This window comes from Henckelia pumila, chromosome 3 (genome assembly GCF_033568475.1).
Source record: "Henckelia pumila isolate YLH828 chromosome 3, ASM3356847v2, whole genome shotgun sequence".
Taxonomy (NCBI): domain Eukaryota; kingdom Viridiplantae; phylum Streptophyta; class Magnoliopsida; order Lamiales; family Gesneriaceae; genus Henckelia; species Henckelia pumila.
The window spans coordinates 122,401,528-122,408,153 of record NC_133122.1 but is presented as its reverse complement, the minus strand read 5'-3'; the positions used below and the strand labels follow the sequence as shown (position 1 = coordinate 122,408,153).

Here is a 6,626-nt window from a genome sequence, read left to right as displayed (position 1 = left end):
AGGCAAGTTGTATCCTCATTTCATTGGGTCTTTCCAGATACTGGAGAAGATCGGAGATGTTGCATATCGTCTGGCATTACCGCCAAATCTTTCCAGTATACATAACGTTTTTCATGTGTCGTTACTTCGACAGTATATAGCTGATGAATCTCATGTGATTCAGTCTACTGATATTCAGCTAGAGCCAGATCTGTCTTTTGTTGAACAACCAATTCGTATCCTAGACAGGAAGGAGAAAGTTCTTCGGAACAAGACTATACCACTTGTGATGGTACAGTGGCAGCACCGAGGCATTGAAGAAGCAACTTGGGAAACTGAGAGTCGTATGCAAGCGGAATATCCTGAGTTGTTTTCTTTGTACTTTTGATTTACCATGTAAGATGTAATTACAGTTGTTGTAATAAAACATGGTTTGATGTTTCATATTGTTATCTTAATTTTTCTTTAGATGTTATTTCGCGGACGAAAAATCTAAAGGTGGGGAGAATGTAGTAACCCAGAACTCATTTTAAGATAATAATATGTTAAACATGATTAAGGGTTGGTAATTAATCAATTTCGGAGTGTTATTGGACTTCGGAAGGAAAATTTGGGCTTTTGACTTTGGGCCGGATCGGAAGCTCCGATCCTAGCCACTTCGGAAGCTCAGCGGATGTACGAGATCGGAAGCTCCGATCCTGGAATGGAAGTTCCAATCTCCGGCTGCCAGCTTTGCCCGATGACTCAGCCGTGAGTTTTGACAAGTGTTGATCGGGGGTGAGATCGGAAGCTCCGATCGTCGGATCGGAAGTTCTGATCCTGGCGTGTCCTGCATGCACGCAATGAGCTGGATCGAAAGCTCCGATCCCGAAATCGGAAGTTCCGATCCTGGCCGGGAATTTTGCCTATAAATAGGTCTCGTTCGATTTCATTTTGAAATACGAATTCCCGAGTTTCTTTCTTCAGTTATATAGTGTGAGATATACACTTGAGGGCCCTATCGGTTATAATAGAGGTTCTGGAATAACCAAGGTGTGGTTATAGTCATCCGGGACTAGCGACTCCAAAGGGCTAACTACGGACGAAGGTATGGTCCGGGAATCTATTTAAGTTCTGGGAGTACTTATTAGCTTAGTTAAGGCTTATAGAATTTATGTAGTGATACGGTGAACTTTTGAATATAGGCTTGGAACCTAGGATCCTATTATACTTGAACTAGCCTAGAGGTACGTACACATTGACTGAGATTGCCAGCGAGTATACATGTTTATATGTTGCATTTATTTGGAATTATTATATGGCATGATGTATGATTTATCGCTTTCTATACTCATATGTCATGTGCATATACACGTTGAGCCTATACTTTGATATACCTGATTATAGAGCCGCTCAGCTTTATACTCGATAGTCTGTCACTGAGAGTACCGCGACGGCGGGGGCATTTATGTCTGTCTACTCTGGTGTACTAGACGAGTGTGGTTGCACCCAGAGGTTGATCCGTGCGGTGGCAACACTCATGTGGCGCCGGTTCTGAGCATGACTTTTCAGATGACCCTGTACCAGTCATCATGTTGCATGCATCATATATTTATGTGTACTCATGTCTATGTACTGGGCGTTAGCGCTCACGTCCTAGTTGTTATCTTGGACACCCTATTCCATGGGGCAGGTCGCAGGATGGACGGAGCCGGTAGTTCGAGGCAGGACTAGGGAGCCGGATCTTTTCAGGGGAATTTATACAGCAGGATTTGTTTTAGCTGTATAATGTTTACTTTTAAGTATTTTGATTTGGTTGTATCACTACAGATTTAAGCCTGAATTATGTTACTAAGCTGATATGTAAATTTAAGTTTCTGCACATTTTACTCTGTTAAGTTATTTTGCTGTATTAAGTTTAATGCATGCTATTAGTTGCCAGTTAGTAGGTGATACCATGCAGGGTCACTACAATTATTATATGGCATGATGTATGATTTATCGCTTTCTATACTCATATGTCATGTGCATATACACGTTGAGCCTATACCTTGTTATACCTGACTATAGAGCCGCTCAGCTCTATAATCGATAGTCTGTCACTGAGAGTACCGCGACGGCGGGGGCATTTATGTCTGTCTACTCTGGTGTACTAGACGAGTGTGGTTGCACCCAGAGGTTGATCCGTGCGGTGGCAGCACTCATGTGGCGCCGGTTCTGAGCATGATTTTTCAGATGACCCGTTACAAGTCATCATGTTGCATGCATTATATACATATGTTTACTCATGTTTATGTACTGGGCGTTAGCGCTCACGTCCTAGTTGTTATCTTGGACACTCTATTCCATGGGGCAAGTCGCAGGATGTACGGAGCTGCTAGTTCAAGGCAAGACTAGGGAGCAGGAGCCTTGAGGATTTTATTATACAGCAGAATTCGATATAGCTGTATAATGTTTACTGTTTAAATTTTCAATTTGGTTGTATCACTACAGTATTAAGCCTGGATTATTTACTAAGCTGATATGTAAATTATGGATTATGTTTCCGCACGTTTTTACTCTGTTAAGTATTTTGCTGTATTAAATTTAATGCATGCTATTAGTTGCCAGTTAGTAGGTGATTCCATGCAGGGTCACTACAATAAAACTGCAGAGAAATAAGGCGAGATGAGAGGCGCGCTCGAGCGCGCCTCTTAAATATGCCGACAGTAACTTTGGTAAAATTGCACGCTCAATCCGGTGAAATGCCAGGATCGAGCGCGCCTCTTAAATACTTGGGGCAGTGGGCTCGGGTTTTCTGCGCGCTCGATCCAAGGAAATGTCAGGATCGAGCGCGCACTACTTCAGAAATTACTTTTTTAATTTTCCAAAAATTTTCCGAAAATTAATTAAAAACAAAATTCAACAAAACAAAAAAATTAAAATGAAGCAAAAACAAAAAATAAAAAGGAATAGAAATAGAAATACTGGGTTGCCTCCCAGTCAGCGCCTTTGTTTACGGTCGTTGGCTCGACTGAATGATGTAGTTCATTAATATGGTTTAAACTTTGTTCTTTGTCCACCTTCACCCACTTAAGAAATTTTCCAGTTAATGTCCCATGCTTTTTCTGCTTCGATTTCTTGGGGATTCTTTTTGCTCGGTCAGAAGGACGTTTTGTCTCAATTTTAGGTACCAGCATAATAGAGAGAAAAATTTCAGTATTAGAAATTTCAGCAGGCATTGCAATAGTCTCCTTAACCTTATCACCATTCACAACCTTATCGTGTTCTTGCAACAAGTTATTAATGATATCAAGATTATTTACAATACTTTCACAATCAGGAATTTGCAAGTTATCAAAAATATGAAACTTAACAATCTCCCTATCAAACTCCATAGTGAGAGTACCATTATTCACATCTTTAACAGACTTTGAAGTTTTCAAAAATGGTCTTCCTAGAAAAATTGAACTATTCAAATCATTGCTTTTCATATCAAGCACATAGAAATCTGCAGGAAAAACCAAATCACCAACTTGCAAAAGAACATCTTCTAACAGACCCCTATGATGAATAGTAGATCTATCAGCCATTTGAATAACGATTGCAGTTTCAGTCAAAGGCCCAAGATTTAAGGAAGCATAAACAGAGTATGGCATGACATTGATCGATGCTCCTAAATCTAGCATGGTCGTATCAAGATGAATTTCTCCTATTTTACATGGAATCGAGAACATACCTGGGTCCTTGCATTTTGTAGGTACCTTCCTTTGAATGACAGCTGAGACTTGTTCTCCCAATTCGACTCTCTTACATCCCTTCAACATATGTTTTCTTTTCGCAGTACATAATTCTTTCAAAAATTTAGCATAACGAGGTACTTGCTTAATAGCATCTAACAGTGGAATATTTACCTCGCATCTACGAAAAGTTTCATATAATCCCTTAATACTTTCATCTTTCCAGGACTCTTTCAATGCTAAGGGAAAAGGGGCCACAGGATTATAGTCAGAAAGCGGAGGAAACTTACCTCTTGATGCATTCTTTTGAATATATTCACTCTCATCCACCTTAGATTCCTTGTCATCTTCAGTCTCTACCGGTTCTTGGACCAATCCTTCACGAATCTGCAGCTCTCGTCCACTCCTCAACGTAATAGCACTCACGTTTTCCTTCGGATTCACTACTGTCTGTGATGGTAAAACTCCAGACTGTTGTGCTTCCAATTTGTTTATTGCAGTTGCCAACTGTCCCACCTGAGCGTTTAAGTGTTGGATACTTGCTCTCGTTTCCTGTTGAAAACTCAAGGTGTTAGTCGCAAGATCCTTAACTATATTTTCAAGAAACTCACCTGGCGTTGGAATTTGTAGGCGCTGTGGTGGAGGATGATATGGTGGCCTATAAGCTTGATTGTGCAATTGTGCTTAAGGTCCAGGCTGATTCGCCTGTGGATTTCCGTATCTGAGCTTCGGATGATCCCTCCAACCTGGATTTTATGTGTTAGAATAAGGATCATACTTTTGCTGAGCTGGCCATGGAAATCCTCCTGCTGCATTAACTTGTTCCACAGATCCCTCTTGAAAAGTGGGACACATGTCAGTTGCATGTACCACTTGAGTGCAAATTCCACATACCCTTGAAATTTGTCCATTCCCTACAGCCATATGACGCACAAGAGACGTCAGTTCGCTCAGTTGTTGTTCAAGGGAAGAAACATTTACCTCGTTACTCTTCCTTGGCGCAGGATCACTTCTGTTGCTGCCAAATTGCTGAGAATTGGCAGCCATACTCTCGATTACATTCCTTGCTTGTACCGAAGTTTTATCCACGAAAACTCCTCCACTAGCCGCATCCAGCATACTCCTGTCATGAGGTAACAAACCTTCATAGCAGTGTTGAATTAACAAATTTTCACTTATCTGGTGTTGCGGACAGCTGGCGCACATTTTCTTGAAACGCTCCCAATACTCATGCAGCGATTCTCCCATCTGCTGTTTGATGCCATAAATTTCCTTCCTGATGTTTGCCGCTCTTGAGGCTGGAAAATATTTCTCTAGGAAAACCCTCTTCATTGCATTCCAGGTGGTGATGGAACCAGGAGGTAAATATTATAGCAATTCCTTTGCAGCACTCTTCAAAGAGAAAGGAAAGGCTCTAAGTTGAATCTGCTCCTCTGTCACTCCATGTGGTTTCATGCTGGTGCATACGACGTGGAATTCCATCAAGTGCTTGTGCGGATCCTCACGTGCAAGACCATGAAAAGCAGGCAATAAATGTATCAGTCCAGATTTTAATTCAAAAGTAGCATTATTTCCTAGAGTAGGGAAAGTAATGCATAAGAGCTGTTGGTTTGGATCAGGAGTGCCCAATTGTCTCAAGCTCAGATTTGCATTCGCCGCCATCTCTTCCTTAGGCTCTTCAACCTGATTTTCGTCCTCTTGCAATTTCTTTCGAGCTTCTCTCCTTCGCTTAAGTAACATTCTTTCTATCTCTGGGTCGTATGAAAATTCTTCTTCTTCCGAAGATTCGCCTGAAAGCATGAACAAAACAGAGTAGCACTACGAGGAATAAGAATTAAATAAAATAAAAAAAAACAAGGACAAAATAAATTTAAAACCGATCCCCGGCAGCGGCGCCAAAATTTGGTAGCGCTTATCGTGTCACGCCCAAATTACCCGACTCAATCAGATAAATAAAAACATGCAGTGGTGTGAGTAGGGATCGTTCCCACGAGGAAATGGAAATTTAAAAGTGTTCTTTAAAATTAAAAAGGGGATTTTGAATTGAGATTAACCACTAAAAATTCAAAAACAATTTATAATAAAATTCATTAACTGTCAAGCAAGATTAAAAATTAAACTGAAGAAATCAATAAGAAACAAGACTTGGTATCGGTCGACTACACCCTTGATATTATTCATTCAATCATTGATCACCCGAAAATAATTAATCCTATCAAATATTAACCATTGGAAATTTAATTCATGTTTCACCTTAATTTTAGTTAACTAGACACAAGCGTTCTAAGTTCACCCTTATGTAGCACCAAGAACTTCTAAAATTTGAAAATCATGCCTAAAATTATTTTCAGTATTTATATTTTAAATTTATTGGAGTTAATTGTTTAAGTTTCAGTTAAAGTTAGTCTTGCTTGACTTATTTGAATTAAATGCCTTGAACTGTTTAGTTAGTAATTTTTATCCAGGCAGGCGACGACGGTGGGCTTCGGTGGTTTATTTTCAAGATTTTTAATTTTAAGATTTTAAGTTAGAGGTAAAAGAGGGGTTTTGGCCAAAAATGCAAATTTTGAATTTTTAGGGGTCAAAAAGCAATTTTATCATTTTCTTGGGTTATTTCCTAAATTTTCCATAAAATAGGATTTTATTAAATCCGGGTTAGTGGAATTTCAATTAAAATGTTGAGAGTTGAAATTTTAAATTTAGAAGTTTGAAAATAGCAAAAAGTTTGAGGTAAAAAGTTTTAATAGTACAAGTAGTACTTTTGCTAGTACAAGTGAAATTTTAAAACACTACACACAATACACTACACTTTTAATTTACACTATCATTAAAACATTTAAATTAAAATCAAGACACAAACCCTAACTCCCAAACCCTAGCCCTAGCCGCCCACTTCTCCCCTCTCCCTTGAAGAAGCCGTCCAACCCCTCCAGCCGCCGCCTGCCGCCG

General features: G+C 39.7%; 1 non-coding gene across 1 annotated transcript; it reads left to right on the top strand.

Moving 5' to 3' along the window:
* The first annotated feature begins 4,854 nt into the window (after nucleotides 1-4,854).
* LOC140894190 (small nucleolar RNA R71) lies at nucleotides 4,855-4,961 on the top strand. Its single transcript, XR_012153736.1, has one exon. It is a non-coding gene; the product is annotated as a small nucleolar RNA R71 (small nucleolar RNA).
* The last annotated feature ends 1,665 nt before the right edge of the window (nucleotides 4,962-6,626 follow it).